Source organism: Pinus tabuliformis, chromosome 9, assembly GCF_031772625.1.
Source record: "Pinus tabuliformis cultivar Carrire ecotype Pingquan chromosome 9, CPIR1, whole genome shotgun sequence".
NCBI classification, from domain to species: Eukaryota; Viridiplantae; Streptophyta; class Pinopsida; order Pinales; family Pinaceae; genus Pinus; species Pinus tabuliformis.
In genome coordinates, this window is record NC_142307.1 from 1,600,517,333 (window position 1) to 1,600,533,407 (window position 16,075).

At 35.1% G+C, this 16,075-nt stretch overlaps 1 pseudogene; it reads left to right on the forward strand.

Annotated features, from left to right (window-relative positions):
* Positions 1–13,943: 13,943 nt before the first annotated feature.
* On the forward strand, positions 13,944–15,349 carry LOC149154889 (putative glutamine amidotransferase GAT1_2.1; annotated as a pseudogene).
* Positions 15,350–16,075: the final 726 nt, after the last annotated feature.

Sequence of the window (16,075 nt, forward strand, 5' to 3'; positions counted from 1 at the left end):
CTACAATAGTAATGGGGTAATCACTAGTATTATAGGGACCCAACATGCCCCTCTCCTTCAAAAAAGTGTTGTCCTCAACGCTTGAGTAGTTCAGGATACTTCTGCATAAAATTCTCATCCTCCCATGTGGAATCTTCAGCGGATAAGTTCTTCCACTTGATAAGATACTCTGAAATTGATCGATTTCGTAGCTGTCGAGTTCTTGTTTCTATAACTGCTTCCGGTTCCAATATAATTTTTCCTTCCTCGTCAAGTTCTGGCAATATTGTTTGAACTGGGAGCTTGTCGCCTATAACCTTCTTTAAACATGAAACATGGAAAACTGGGTGCAATCGAGAAGCTGCAGGAAGCTCCAATTTGTATGCCATAGTACCAATCTTTTGCAACACCTTGTACGGACCATAATACTTTGGTGATAATTTATTATCCTTCTTAGCTTGCTTGAGGGACATTTGCTTATATGGTTGTAGCCGTAGGAATACCCAATCACCTACATCAAAACTTCTTTCACTGCGATGTTGATCTGCCTGTTGTTTCATTCTATTCTGTGCCAACACGAGGTTATCCTTTAAGAGTTGGAGGACTTGTTGTTGATGTTCGATGTGATGTTCCACTGCCTGAACCTTAGAATTTTCTCTTAAATATGATGTGATGGATGGTGGTTGATACCCATAAAGTGCCATAAATGGGGTCATTTTTGTTGCTGTATGGAAGGAAGTGTTATACCACCATTCAGCCAGAGGCAACCATTTGACCCATTGTGTCTGTTTATCAGATACAAAGCAACGAAGATATCCTTCCAAACATTTGTTTACTATCTCAGTTTGCCCATCAGATTGAGGATGATAAGATGAGCTATGAGCTAACTGAGTACCAAGACAAGAAAATAATTCTGTCCAAAAATTTCCAGTGAAAATGGGATCTCTGTCACTTACAATAATCTTTGGGTTTCCATGTAGCTTTTGAACTGTTTCCATAAATGCAGTAGAAACTGTACTGGCTTTAAATGGATGTGATAATGCACAAAAGTGTGCATACTTGGTAAGTCTGTCAACTACCACCATGATGACACTCTTTCCCTCAGACTTGGGTAAACCTGTGATAAAATCCATTGAAACCTCCTCCCAACGTTGGCTTGGAATGGATAAAGGTTGTAATAGACCCGGTGTCTTAATTGTTTCAACTTTATTTTGCTGGCAAACCAAACATTCCGCCACAAACTTTTGAATATCTGATTTAAGGCCATCCCAAAAAAATTCCTTCTTAACCCTGTGGTAAGTTTTTAAAAATCCTGAGTGCCCTCCTAAGGGAGAAGTGTGCAATTCCATAAGAATCTTTTGTTTTAGCTGGGAATTCTTACAGAGGTATAAGCGATCTTTGTACCATAACGAATCATTTTTCCAGCTAAATGTATCAGAAGTACTGGAATCTTGTTGTAGCTTTCGAATAAGTGCCCACACTTCTTCGTCATTCTTCCATTCCTCCCTTGCTTCGTTTATCCAATCTGGTTGGATAATAGAAATGGCACACAACAATGCTTCCACATCCTCATCCTTTCTTGAGAGTGCATCTGCCACCACATTTTGCTTCCCTTTTTTGTAGATGATTTCAAAGTCATAACCCAACATCTTTGTGACCCACTTTTGTTGCTCTTCAGAGGATAATCTTTGTTCTAAAAAGTATTTAAGGCTATCATGATCCGTTTTTACCTTGAAGTGTCTTCCCATTAGGTAGGGTCGCCATTTCTTAAGTGCATGGAGTATTGCCAACATTTCCTTCTCATAAATAGCTTTGCTTAAAAACTTTCCCTTGATTGGACGACTTTCAAAAGCAATGGGTCTTTCATCTTGCATTAGAACAGCACCAATTCCATTTCCTGAAGCATCACATTCCACAATAAAGGTTTTTGTGAAGTCCGGTGTAGCTAAGACCGGTGCTTGGCACATTGCCTCTTTAAGATGTTCAAAGGCCTTTGTTGCTTCCGAAGTCCATGAAAATGAATCTTTCTTCAATAATGTTGTTAGAGGTGCTGCTATTCTCCCATAATTCTTAACAAACTTGCGATAATACCCTGTCAACCCAAGAAATCCTCGCAGATGCTTTATGGATGTGGGGATTTTCCATTCCTTAATGGCTTTAATTTTGCTAGGGTCTACCTTAACTCCTTCATGAGATACAATATGACCCAAATATTCCACCTCCTGGACTCCAAAGAAACATTTGGATCTTTTTGCATATAATTGTTTCTCCTCCAATAGTTGTAGCACCCTGTCAACATGTTCAACATGATCCTTCCAAGACTTGCTGTAGATTAGTATATCATCAAAAAATACTAACACAAATTTTCTAAGGAATGGTTTGAAAATTGAATTCATCAAACCTTGAAATGTTGAAGGTGCATTGGTAAGGCCAAAAGGCATGACCAAAAATTCATAATGACCCTCATGAGTTCTAAATGCTGTTTTCGGAATGTCTTCAATCTTCATTCTGATTTGATGATATCCCGAACGAAGATCCAACTTGGTGAAGTAAATTGATCCATGCAATTCATCCAGTAATTCATCAATAACAGGAATGGGGAACTTATCTTTAATAGTGAGCTTGTTGAGCTCCCTATAATCTGGACACATGCGCCATGATCCATCCTTCTTGTGCACCAATACTACTGGAGCTGAGAAAGAACTTTGACTCGGTTGAATTATACCAGCCTCTAGCATTTCTGCAACCATACGTTCAATTTCACTTTTTTGGACATATGGATATCTGTACGGCCTGATGTTTGGAGGAACACTTCCTGGAATCAGATGAATAGCATGATCATGATCACGCATAGGTGGGAGACCTTTGGGAGTCTCAAATACCTTGGAATGATTGTCCAGGACTTTTTGGAGATCTGGAGAAATAGATGATTCCAATGTGGAAACATCTAGCGAACATAATTGTGCAATTACACCTCTTTGCTCCTTTTTTAGAAGCTTTGTCATTCCATTAGAGCTGATTATCTTTCCTGGTTTCCCTGCAATACCCCTTAATTCAACTTCCTTTCCTTCCATAGAAAATTTCATGAAAAGTTCTTGAAAATTAAAAGCTATTGTACCCAAGGATTGTAGCCATTGGACTCCTAGTACAACATCAGCACCTCCCATTGGAATGGAAAGCATTGGGCTAGTCAATACATATTCTCCCATGGATAGCTTGATATTATGGCACTTTCCAGAACAATTTATTGTTCCTCCATTTGCAATCATCACTTGACACTCTGGTGCTGGATATAGGAAGCAATTCAATTCTTTTGCTACCCTACAATGAATAAAATTGTGGGTGCTTCCTGAATCAATCAACACTATTACCTTTTTCTTCTTGATTTGTCCTTCTATCTTGATGGTTTGAGGAGTGGTAATTCCCGCCAATGCATTACAAGATATGGTCGGATTTATTTGTTCTTCATCTAGGCTTTGTTCCTGGAATATATCCTCTTCTTTTGACCTTTCTTGCTCCTTTTCTTCTTCCTCTTCACAATCTATGTAGAATAATTTCTTCTCAGCACACTTATGACCTTTTGTGTATTTGCTATCACAATTGTAACAAAGCCCTTTTGCTCTTTTTTCTTCCAATTGTTGTGGTGTCAACCTTGTAGGTTGTGGAAGACTATGGGCAACAACACTTCCGTCTTTATAGTTGTGAATGGTATGCTTCCTAGTTGCCATAATTTTGCTTTCCATTTTTCTTGCTAACCTGAATGCCTTCTCTAATGAATCAGGTTCCCAAAGGCGCACATCATGTTGGATATTATCCTTTAAAGACCCTATGAACACATCAATCCTATGCTCCTCTGGAATATCTTTTACCCTTATGTTCAATTTTTGGAACTCCTCAATGTGCTCCATTATTGAACCCTTTTGTTTGAGACTTATCAATTGGCTAAAAAAAGTGTTGCTTTTTGTATCCTCATAATGTGCTATCAATTCTTCCGTAAAAATTGCCCAAGTGATAAATTGTTTACGAGAACAAAGCCATTGATACCATACAAACTGATTTGGTTCCAAATATAAAGTTGCCATACGTACCTTTTGTGTGTTTTGCACATTATTGAGATCGAAAAATTGCTCCATCTGTAATATCCATGTGGCGGGATCCTTGCCATCAAACTTCCTCATATCGATTTTTGGAACATGGTGAGTCTTTGATCCAACATTAGAGTCTATGGAATCATGATTAACATTTCTTTTGTTCTCATCATGAGTTTCCTTTACTACCTTTTCACCATTAGTGACCCTTTCTTGTAGCAACTTCTTCAATTCTTCCATGTTTGTATTCAAATCTATCTTCAAATTTGCCATCGAATCCTCCATCTTAGCTTCCATGCCCTTTATCTTAGATTCCACGCCATTTACCTTAGATTCCACGCCACTTATCTTAGCTTCTGTTAGCTTTTGTGAGCGTGACATTTGTTGCACTTGTTCTTGTAATTTTGATATATCATGTAGCATTTCTTCCTCTTCTTCATGAGTCATGCTAGAGCTTTCAGGTTCCTTACTAGGTGTTTGCATTTTCTTTCCTCGGGGCATCAGTTACCGATAATAATGCTTTACTATGCCCTTTGAATTCCGTTAAACCAAGCTTACACAAAAATTAAAAAAAAAACTACACACCTTTTTTCACTTTATAGAAGCCTGATATTGAATCTGATGTATCTCTGTAATTTCGGATCATCCAATTCTGAAATTGCTACCTGTAGTAGCCTTCTGCGTCCTCTTTCCAATGCCACAAGTCTGAGCCAAATTGGATTCTCCAAGGAAGAGTTATGTGAAATCTCCCACAGTGACTTGCTTTTAGACTGGTTCAGTAGAGCGAAGTTGTACGACGTGCCACGAGTCACTGTTTCGACCTTTGGATCTGAAAAACACCCACAAGAAACTACAGTCCGTCCTCTTTCTGTACCTTCTTACAAAATTTCAATCCGATGCTCAGAAAGAAAGTTATGACGATTTTCCCCAGGTCACCTGTTTTGAATGTAATTCAGAGTCTCAAAAAGACCAACTTCCTGAGATCATATCTCCGAAAATATCGCGCAAAAAGCTCTGAAATTCGGACCCAAGGTTCAGTGAAATGTCTTCTCAAATGGGTTTTTTTTTGCGACTTCTGAAATGTCACAGAAAAAAAGTTATAGCGAAAATGCCACGATGACCTGTTTGGAGCAGCGAAACCCTAGAATCCAAAGCTCTGATACCAAATGTTATGAAACCAGCTCACAAAAAGATAGAAAAGAGAGATCCACGCCTTAGAATTCAGCCTCTTCGAGGGGGCAACCTCCTTTACATTACATAAATGAACAATTCTTGGATGATACAAATGAAAATACCTCCTTTCTATATATAGGAGTCTAAGTGGTCCCAATACAATCAGAGCCTACATAACAATAATATTGTAGGGCACAACAATAACAATAGTGGGCTTCTATGTGGCACAATAGTAACAATATGGGCACTACATGGGTACATCAATATAAATAAGGGGTATAACTACAATAGTAATGGGGTAATCACTAGTATTATAGGGACCCAACAATTACACTAAGCATGTTGTCACATTTCCCAGTATTTTTTCAAGCACAATGTCTTCATTGCATGGTTTCTTCTTGAAGATACTCATTGTAAACTATGTTATATGATATTTCACACTACAGGTAAAAATAATTATAAATAATTACCTCATTGCATGCAATAATATTTGCTCTACTCCATATTTTGATCATTTCAAAAGAGGTTAGTTTAAAAACTATCACTCCATCCTTTGTGAAACTCATGATTCTTTCCTGCAAACACTATCGTCAATAGTTTGAATCTATCTCCCTACTTATGAATTTGGAGTGAAAACTGATGAGTATGAAGATATTATAAGTATGAGGGTGAGTAGTGTATGTAGGAAGTGACTGTTGTTTTCTTTTGGGAAATGAGAGAATGACAGATATTATGAATGTAGATGAGGGAATGGGAAATGGGAGTTAGGATTTTGGGGATAGAATAAAGGGTTAGGGTTTGGTAAATGGGAATGGCGTTTGGGTAGTCAGTGCTAATGATTTTTGGAAAGGGAAAGAAAAATGGATTTAGGGAAACTTAGTGTAAGGGAATGGGGTGTAGGAAGATAATCTAAGGGAATAAAAACAGCAGAAGACAATACCCTATGCAAATTTACAAGACAATTTTGAGGATAGCTAGGGTTTTAGTTTTAGAGACATACAAATCACCACAACCGATGAGAAACTCTTTGCTAGACAAGATGAGAAGCTTCACTTACTTGATGAGAGGTCAATTGTGAAATTTGAAGGAGAGGAAGGTGATGGAAATCACTTTGAAGCTCAACAGCTGGTGCGTAGCACTGCCTCTCAGGTGCGCAACGCACTTTGTATGCGTAGCACCCGAACAAATTTGAGTGTAAAACCTGCTAGGTGCATAGTGCCAGAGCTCAGGTGCGCAGCATCGGTGAAATTTCGAATTTTTTGCTCAGTTTCGCCGCTTTCTCCCAAAAACATGATTTCTGCCTTTAGCTTCACTCACTTGAAAAAAATAAAAACTTCAAACACATAGATGAGCTTTATATCCCCTTGGCTTTAATTTTTTCATTTAACAAACCCACTTTTCTAAAGTCTTAGTCACTTTTCTTTAAAATCTATGTTTTTCATTTGAAGTTCGACTCTTTTTTATCAATTGATGAACTGATGCATAGGTGCTTTTGTCTTTTGCAGTGGCTGGAGTTGGCAAAGGTGACCAAGAGTAGCTAATGAACTTATTACATATAGAAACATTTGAAATTACATGAAATTTGTATATGAAATGGAAAAAAAAAAAAACCCTATTTTCACCTCAAAATAGAGTTTTGAGGTGAAACAAATTTATGGAGCCTAAAAAAAGTAAAATTTATGATTTTATGAGTTTATTCATCTTCCTCATGTGCTTGTTGACCTTTTATTTGGTTGATGACTATGATGACAAACCCTAGACCTAGTGAGACAAAACCCTAAAACTAATTTTTATGAATGAAATGAAACTGGATGACAGTAAATGACCTAAAAAATGTGACAACAGGTCAGCAGATGAATGTCATGAGGGAAATGGACATGAAACCACTACCATGAGTTGATCCATGACCTAATGGAATGCAGCTGATTGGATAGGACACCTAACATGCATGCAAAAAGATAAATTTGATCACTAATGGAGGGATGAAGATATCGACACTAACAGTTTGAAATACTGTATTTATGTTCAGTCCTACTAACTTGGATGAAGTGGCAGTACAAGAAAATTACATTGAAGCAGGTAAGTTGGGAGTTGGGGTATCATCAAAATCGACAACCATAATGGAGAACAAGGGAAAAGGGAAAGTGAAGAAAGTAAACTTCTGCAAGGAGGAGGTTGAAAATCTCTCTTGTAGGCATTGCAAGAAAGAGGGTCATGATGAGGATCATTGTTGGCAATTGCGTCCTGAAATGAAACCGAAGTGGATCAGAAAAGGGAAGCAAAAGTTTGCAGCAAAAGTGAAACTGATGGACCTAGGGTCAGATTCAGGCAATGAGACACAAATCGCATCATTGATTATGACTGTAAATCCGATGAAGGTAATGATTCTAACAGTTCCAAAGGCAAGTTATTTCATATAAGGGTTGTTATGAAACATAGAAAGATCGATACATTGTTAGATAGTGGATCTCAGGCTAACCTAATTTGAGAAAAAGTGGTTAAGCAATTGGGATTGAAAACCATAAAGCATCATAAATCGTATACTTTAATTTAGATGAGAAGAAATCATAAATTACGAGTAACTGAGAAATCCATGTAACCATTTGCAATAACTTCTCAATTTAAGTATAAGGTGATGTGTGATGTGGTAAAACTAGATACATGTGGGATGGTCTTGGGTAGCCCGTATTTATATGATAGAAAAGAAATATTTTACAGGGAAAATAATCAATATCACTTGTTCAAAAAAGGATTTGAATATGTTGTACATTATCATCACACAAAAGAAGATAAATCTCTTTTTATAGTTGAATAGTTAAAACAATAAGCTTATGCCAGTAAAGATGTTGTTGTATAATCTAAATAACCTAAGCAAGAGATCATTAAAGTTAATTACAAAAAAATAGCTCTGCTTAAGGAATCCATATTTGTACATCAACAAGAGTTGCAGCGTGATAAGTTGAGTTTATTTTTAGCTATGAAAGGAGATCATGGTATGGTTTCAGCTATGTCAATACTTTCAATGTTGTTAATAGGTTTATTACTATTTAGTGGTGCCTGGATATTAGCAGCAAATATGAATGTAGATGTGGGTGGAAAAGGACTTGATATATTCTGTAGCTTGTGTGTATTGCTGACAATTTCATGGATGAGTAAAGTGTACAGGTTCAGAACAGAGTGGACAGATACTAGCCAAGTGGGAAAATGGAACCCACATTTGTTTTATGGAACTTAAGCCTTTTGGTGGTCCAAAAGGTCTCAGTGGGGAGGAAATGATCTGAAATTGATCAATGGATGATCAAGGATCTAGAAAAATCCTAAAATTCAAAGTTACTAGATTCAAGTGGAAGTAGCGCCATTGTGTAGAGCTCGCAGAAATGACTCCAACACAACTTGAATGGGTGCATTTGGCCTTCGAATGAATGAGAAATTGCTTGTTGAAGTTTGTGACGAATCAGTGCACGTCGCATTTTTACTGCTCGACACATGGCATTTACAGTTACAGGTGCAACATCTTTAGTTTGGTTGCAAGGTGAAATAATGGGTTGAATGGATTAAAAGGCGATTTCTTATTATATACATGGTGATGGCATATGTATTAAAATTTCATAGTTTACAAAAAACCATATATTAAAAATGAAATAGGCACATTTGATTTATTATGTACATAACATGGAATAGCGTGGGTTATAAACCTATGTACAAAAACTATATTGGAATGGCGCATATATTATCAAAACCTATGTCCAAGCCATGGGTACCAATGACAATGCAACGGTGAACGAAGTTTGTGGCGGTGGTTGGTAACCATTACACCTCGGATGGCACGCTTGTAACAAATATGCGGTGGAGTATTTCCACGGGAACCGTTGGAGTTTACGCTCCAAGTCAACGACGATGTACATGGTGGATGTAACGTGTTCAACAATACCATGGGTCTGCAACCATAACATATGCGATTTGTTATATTGTGTTATGTGTATAGTTTTCATTGCACCGAAAATGACATGTAGTTCAACTATGGGTTTTGGGTTATAACGAATATGTCAAATATAGAGTGGGTTTATAACAATAGAACCATATTGTTATATGGTTACAAAGGTGATATGTAATTTAATTCATTTGCTATATTTGGGTTAGCCACAAACACTATATATACATGTAATGTTATGCCATGAAGGGGGCGGAGAGATATAGGAGAGGTGAGCTTGGTTCCTTGAGAGGTATTGTAACCTTCTATGCAATAGAAGAGTTGTAGAGCAACATTCAAGACTTGGAGGCAAAACTTAGCAAGCCTATTCCAGGAATTTTAAGAGGTCTTTTTCTGAGCAGTCACTTGCGTCGTAATTATGAGGTCGAGCAGAACACAGCTGGACTAGCAAGGGATCTTGTTTATGTAACTTTAATGTATTTTATTGGCTTTTAAGTTCTAATATAAAGGCCTCCCCATTGAAGACCAGGGCCTAGAGATGTAGGCTTGAAGATAGCCAAACTCTGTTAATAATCTTGTGTCTCTTTTCTTTTCATGGTTTGTTGTTCTATTTTGTTGTAAAATATATTATCAGTTCTTCATCCTTGTGCTTAATGGTGTTTTTAAAAAATCGTGCATTAACACTTTCTAAAAGACAATAAATCACATTTCAATTAATTGTCTTTTTGGGACCAGCCTTGTATTTAAACGAACTACATAATCTAAAGAAAAAGAAGCATATCATAAAGAAAAAGTAGCACATGTTGGAGGAGCAACAACAACTACAGATGCAACAACACATCATGGTGAACAAAAAATTGCAGTAACTGAAAGAAAGATAGCAGAAGTTGAAGTTAAAACAGAAGTATTTGAGGAAATCACTTCAAGGTAGCTATGGTTGGATTTATTGGCATCAGAATCTCAATTTTTGGAGGACATAGAAATTTTTTTTGCTAATTATAATTCAATTCATTCATTACAGGTAAAATTTCATTATCTAAGCCATATGTCAAGTAAATATGGTCATTCCAGTTAATGTTACCAAGTAACATACTGTCGAGCTAGTTCTTGGATTGAGATGTACAATACAGTTTAGCCTTTCCTTCAAGAATGAAACTAAGCCTTCAAAATACTTCTTTGTTTCTTTGCAAACACTGACTTGTAATGAATGTACACTCTCTTGGTCTCTGGAACTCTATTTTGTAAAACCAATTTGCAATGCAACTACAGTAGAAATTTCACCTGTAGAAAAAAATGATATATGCAATGTCCTAAAGCATAATACTTGTTCTACTTCTACAAAACATTAAGCGAAAGCATAATCGAATTCATGAGCAACATCAAGTAAAAACATACATAACTAATCAAGAGAAATAATCACACATAACACAAGATATATCCAGGGGAAAGCACCAGCGTAAAACCCCAACCATGTATTATCAATTAAGTGGAGATCCTCAACGACATACAAAAAGGATCAGCTCAATAGCCATCCTGCTCTCTCTGTAATCAAAAGATGAAGATCATAGACTACCTAGGTCTCAATATATAGGCCACAAGTCCTCCAATCTCCTATAATAGATCCTTACTAGAAATATCCAAGCATCTGATAGTACATTGTCCCTCATCTGATCTCAACTGGGTCTCTGTCTGAACTGATATGCATCAGTTATCTATGAGGGAATTCTCAGTTATCTAAAATAATAGTTTTCACGTGCATGCAAGCATTAACAAACTATATTTCATTATTTTAGCAACTTGTTAAAATAATCTAACTGGACTTGACTAATTTAAACTAAGTCAACTGATTCTCTCATTATAGCACTGAACCTTATCTCCTTTAATCAAGGGATAAATTCCTAAATCAAGGGAGAAAATAATTGCATGATCTCACAAAGACTTCAAGTTTAATTTTCCATAATTAATTAATTCATTGAGATTAATTAATTAATATTTTAAACTGTTGTTAAGACCAAATTCATTTCTACTTCCTATAGTTAGACCAGGGACTGCTAAAAATAAGAAGGGACCCAGAAATGCTATTTTTAGCAGTTTCACCTCTCACCCAATGTGGCCAATGACCTCACTGGCCAGACTGCTATTTTTAGACATGCTATTTTTAGCAGGTCTATTTTTAGTACATTCTAAATTTAACATTTCTTGTTTCATAGTTTTCAACACTCCCTCTCAACAAGAAAGGCTTTCTCTAGAACCTGATCTTGTAACTTTGGAATGTTCTGCATGTAACACATCTACCCGGTCCACTTGCTCCAATAACACTTGGAACAAAAACACTCCCAACTGACCTCTCTGTTGGGCTAGAAACATACTCTGATGCTAAGGCTCTACCTGCTGCTGACAAGTGCTCCCACTCTAACCTTTGCACTACTGCAACATCTCCATGCATCTTCATCATTGCACCCTTCTCTGTGCTACCTTGCACTCTGCAACACACTTGTGCCTCTCGCATTGCTGCAGCCTGCATGCTCTGCGATGTCCTGGGATTCCCTGCACTGTAGCTCTCTCTGTCGCTCCATCCGCATCTTTCTCTACCCAATTAGTCAGTTCTTGCTACTCCACATCAGGGCAGCAAGGTCTCATCCAAGAGGTTGGATACCTCAAGGATCCTGCCCCTCCTCCTTGGGATGATCACTCTATATCGCCCCACCTCCTACCTGGAGGTATGGATGCATGTGATCCCTCTACCCACCTGGCTCGAAGTTTCCCCCTACTGGAGGTCTCCGTTTGAGTAGATGTCTCTACTCGATCTCCTCTCAGCTTCCCCTGTTGTGGCTACTCCACAACCTCCTAAAGTTGTTGCACCAATCGTGGCTCCTCCACAATTGTCTGAGACTTCTTCTGGCACTGCATGTTGAGAGGTAATATACTCTTCCTCTCAACCACCAAGTCTCTAAACTTTTCCTTGCTCCTTAAGGATTTTTATGCTAATGGAAAAACCTGTGAACAATTTATGAAACCAACGTTTCAGACTACCTAGGTGAGTCCATCATTAGGGCAATGAGATCTGTATTTTGAGAAGAGAGAATCGAGAAAATTATGAAGCTATTAATAGATGAATTGAAAGATATCTGATATCTTTTAGCTTATAATGTCGGCCTGATTGATTTACACTTATTAATTAATTAATTATTTATTTATTTATTTATTTTTATTTATTTTTAAATTATTTAATAAATTTTATTTAAGAGATTCTTTAATATTAATATTATGATTTAAATTTTAGATTTTAATAATTGAAATCTGAACGTATTTGTTTGATATATATATTGCATAATTTTATGCGTTAATCTATATATTTGAATTATATTATTTAATTTAATTGCATATCATTTATTTATTTGTTATTTGTTATTTATTTATTTTATTTATTTATTTATTTTTTTATCTTTTATCTTTTACTGTTTATTTACTAATTTAATTACTTATTATTCATTTACTTACTTTTTTTTTTACATTATTATTATTATTATTATTATTATTATTTTATTTCTTTATTTGTTTGTTTATTATATATATATATATATATATATATATATATATATATATATTGGTTTTTATTTATTTTTATTCTTTTATTAATTAATTAATCTACTATTATTATTATTGATATTTTTTTTTTTTTTTTTATGATTTACAATTTAAACATTATTCTTATTATTAGTTATTTATCAATTAGTTTATTATTATTATTATTATTATTATTATTATTATTATTATAATAAAGATATTATATTTATAAATTTTTATTTATTTATTTTTTTGTTATTTAAATTATGTGATATGTTATATAAATGAGTTATTTGTTCTGAAATAGTTTGAATTGAAGAAATTATTATTTGTATTTATTTATTTAATTAATTAATTATTTTTTGATTTGTCAAATGTTGTCAAAAAGGAATATTAGATTAATTTACTGTTTTTTCATTTTATTTAATAAGGGTTTCAAGATACTACTTAATTTAAGACCGTCATCCCTATTCATGTTATTGTTATTATTAGTTATTTATCAATTAGTTTATTATTGTTATACATATTATTATTATTATTATTATATTTATATTTTTTGTTATTTAAATAATGAGATATGTTATATAAATGAGTTATTTGTTATGAAATAGTTTGAATTGAAGAAATTATTATTTATATTTATTTATTTAATTACAAATATATAAATTTGGATTCTGGCAGTTTGGTGGTTTTGATAAAATTGTGGTGGTTGTCATTAGTTCCTCATTGTTTATATACAGGCTGTCATTTTAATTCACTCTTGGCGTTGTGCTACCAGAATCCATTCTTGCTCATATTGAATGTTAGGAAAGTGTTTTTCACCTACCCGTTTGATTTAAGTGTGGTCTCATTCGTAGTTCCCAATTAATGAAGAGAACCCTACTTTTTTTTAGAAAAACCCTAACATGGTTAGAGTATTTTATTGTTATGTGCTTTGTAGTTTAATGGTGACGTGTCAGCCATCTAGATTGGGTGTTGTAGATAGTGTGGAGTACACCATGAAGTCAAACACAGGGCGAGGTTGATCCATCCATCTAAATATTTTTTAAAATATAGAAATTAAACTCTGTGCTGAGTAATTAGCATAATCAGCCCTTAACAACCATTTACTTTATATATAAATTCATCCCATCAAACCATTTAAATAATAAAGATTCTCTTCTTCTAATCATATTTCATTGAACGAAGAGCTAAAAAAAGCTAAAATGGTTGATCATTCACCCTCTAAGATTATCTCGTCAGTGCTTCCCATAGTTCTTATAGTCTCCATAAGAACAGTTCGTAAAAAAAATTCGTTGATTTTGTAGGTATGTTTGTCTGCTACTATGTTCTTTCATTCATGCACAGTAATTGATGAATCTGGAGAATGGGTTTATAAATCATACCGATCTCTACCCTTAAATGATTATCTTATGTAGATTTATGTAGGATTTCATAGTTATTTTGTAAAATAAATTTTTAAGATAATTTTTTGAAAAACAAATGTATTAATTCTGAGTGAATTTATCTTTTAAAAAAATAATCTCACAAAAATTGAAACGATCCAAATTAAGATGGAAGGTCTTGCATGTAGGAGAAAATCACCTAGATCTGATTGTAAAATATGGAGCAGTTCATGTTATTGTGCCCAGAGTGGGAGGATTAAACCTACTACTGGACAACTTTGAGCCAATTCATGGAGTGCTTCTTTGTGAGGGAGAGGACATTGATCCATCATTATATGAAAATGATCTGTCCTGTCTCTCTTCTCAAGAACTTGAAGAAATTAGGAGTTTGCACAGCAGTGATATTGTCATTGACAGAGCCAAGGATTCCATAGAATTACAGCTTGCACGTCGTTGTCTAGAGAAGAATATACCATATATGGGTATATGCAGAGGATCTCAGGTTCTTAATGTGGCTTGTGGGGGAACCCTGTATCAGGTGAGAGTCTAATTTGAATTTTTGTCTGAACATATGGTGTATTGTATTTGAAATTAGATCTGTAATGCAAAGGAGCATGGATTTTTTATATAGGAGGTGGAGAGGGAGCTTTCTAAAAAACCAGATGTCAAAGTTATGCATAAAAACTATGGTAACTGTGATGGGCATCGACACCCTCTCCAAGTGGTTAGAGATGCTCTGCTTGATGCATGGTTTCAGGAATCATTAAAGGGGGACAACATGCAAGAAATTTGGGTTAACAACTATCATCATCAGGTAATATTTTTAGTAATAGTGGTAGACAAGTTGGTTCTGCCAAGCCACAGGTTCAAACTGAAATGGGTGGAAGATGGAAGTTATTTTAGAATTAAAATTCCTAATTACAGTTACGAAACTCTCTATATTTAATAAAATCCAATAATTAATATAGCCCCGACTTAATTTCAACATAGACAAATTTCTTCCAGGATTCACCGAAAGTTAGATCCAATATATTACGGATTGAAATGACAACCGTTAATTAATTGGATTGTAGGGCATAAAGAGGTTGGAAAAAATATTCAGACCCATGGCATATGCTCCAAATGGTTTGATAGAAGTGTCTTTTCTTAGAAGGAGTTGTAATAGCTTTCTGAACTTACCAAGTGGTAACATGAAATGTTATGTTGTCAAACTTAGCAAGTGGTAATGTGAAACATTATATTGTCAACAATCCAATGCAACTAGATGGATTTTAGTTGAGCAGAGAAGAAGGCAGAGTGACAGTTGTAGATTCTTGGAATATTTTAGAATCTAAAAAGTCAATTGTTTTGTGTTCATCAAATCCCTTGCCATCCTAATAACGTGCTATTCAAATAAGTTCAACAATGACTACATTGGGCAGGGAGATTGCTTGGTTAAAAGAAACATAGGAAGCTCCATATCTAGTGCTGAGAAATGTTTTGCTACAATGAACAGTATTAATCACTATCAATGTGTGCATAGAGAGAGAAAACTAACCATACTCATTTCATAATTGTGATACTCTTTTAGGGTTAGTGTGGCTCAATAAGTTGAAATCGAAATCAAGGTTGCACGAGGTACCCACAAGAGAATTGCAAACAAGTAGAATGGAATTGAATAATTCTTCATCTTTTCAATATTTGTTTTTGTGCAGTGGTTCACAATATGGTCATTTATGTTATGCTTTATTTGAAGGTGTTTGTTACTAGTCTGTGGTTGTAGAAGGTGAAATTGAGATCTTTGACAACTTGGAGAAAATAGTTCCACAAATTAATGATATCTTGTTATTAAAGTGAGTGACAGTTACTGGTTTGTGGTTGTAGAAGGTGAAATTGAGATCTTTGAAAACTTTGAGAAAATAGCTCCATAAATTAATGCTAATTTGTTATTAAAGTGAGTTCCTTAATAAGTT